The sequence below is a fragment of the Pterocles gutturalis genome, unplaced genomic scaffold (genome assembly GCF_000699245.1).
Source record: "Pterocles gutturalis isolate BGI_N339 unplaced genomic scaffold, ASM69924v1 scaffold39430, whole genome shotgun sequence".
NCBI lineage: Eukaryota > Metazoa > Chordata > Aves > Pterocliformes > Pteroclidae > Pterocles > Pterocles gutturalis.
The window spans coordinates 25,732-26,033 of record NW_010142244.1 but is presented as its reverse complement, the minus strand read 5'-3'; positions in this window follow the sequence as shown (position 1 = coordinate 26,033).

Sequence of the window (302 nt, the reverse complement as noted above, 5' to 3'; positions counted from 1 at the left end):
CGGGCCGTTCCCTTCCCCAGCGTGGTTTCTGAACTCGGTGCTTTTAATCTCTCAACATCTGACTTTGCAATACAGAGTACGGAAAACAAATTACATCTCGGTGGTGGAAACTTGGTGAATCGCTGCACTGTTACTGGTCATTTTGTGTGCTCACAAAACCGAGGGTGTTCTTCTGAGCCAACCGGCAAAACCTCTTCTAAAATATGTTCAGAGATCAAAGGGCTTTGCTTGTTGTCTGACCATCCTGAAAGAATGATCTGCATGGCCTGAACAGTTCCACAAGCACTGCATGTCTGCAAAAG